Source organism: Fopius arisanus, unplaced genomic scaffold (genome assembly GCF_000806365.1).
Source record: "Fopius arisanus strain USDA-PBARC FA_bdor unplaced genomic scaffold, ASM80636v1 scaffold00053, whole genome shotgun sequence".
In the NCBI taxonomy this organism is placed as follows: domain Eukaryota; kingdom Metazoa; phylum Arthropoda; class Insecta; order Hymenoptera; family Braconidae; genus Fopius; species Fopius arisanus.
The window spans coordinates 265,924-266,731 of record NW_011887792.1 but is presented as its reverse complement, the minus strand read 5'-3'; the positions used below and the strand labels follow the sequence as shown (position 1 = coordinate 266,731).

The 808-nt window shown below is 36.3% G+C and overlaps 1 protein-coding gene across 1 annotated transcript in view; it reads left to right on the top strand.

Annotated features, from left to right (window-relative positions):
- LOC105268137 (uncharacterized) overlaps window positions 1–808 on the top strand; it is a gene marked incomplete at its 3' end in the record, with an annotated part of 4,785 nt that overhangs the window by 2,406 nt on the left and 1,571 nt on the right. The gene's annotated exons all lie outside the window — the stretch shown is intronic.

The window sequence follows — 808 nt, the reverse complement described above, 5'->3', positions numbered from 1 at the left end:
ATTTTCGTTTGTTCAGCGGTCAATTGTCTATTTTTGTCGATCCAGTCAGAATTTTTAGAGGTAATTACCCCAGACTGTAATTACGGAGTTCATGAACTTCTTCGGAGTTGAAATATCGGATAAAACGAATTCCTCGATTTTTTAAAATAAAATCGAACGATTCCTCACACAAATTTTCAATTTTCCACTTAAAAAACAATAGAACTTCTATTTTTTATCAACCAAAATTGTTATTCGCATAATTAATTTCCAAACTCTAGTTTCCCAGGGAGATCCTCATTTAAAATAATTATCATCCCCTTGAAAATCGATTCCCAAATATATTTTTGATTACTTACCCAGAAGTTCCCGCCAAAACTGTCGGTCTTCCACTGGCCGAAGACTCGATCCAAAAATCGTTGAAAAATATCCAAAAAATATCGGGAAACCACTGAAATCCTCACAAACACTGATCCACATCTCCAACACTGTTCTCCCCACAGATTAATTACGCTAATTACCAGATAAATCGATTTTTCAAGTGTCAATTTGCAAGATTTGAGCGGCAAAATCGTCGGTCTAACCTGTACGACACCGACGCCCTCCAAAATCCCAGAATTTTGATAGACTTTCGATATTTATTTAGATAACTTCACTTGTCCCTTATCCGAGATGTTTTCTCCTTTTTTAATCGATATTTATCGGTTAATTTAACGATTTGAGCGACAAATCGGCAGACGTTCTTACAGAGCACAAGTGAAACCGCCAATTTCTCTTCTGGCACTGGCGCCCCCACCCGCTCTTTAGAAAATTAATAATAATTTTTATT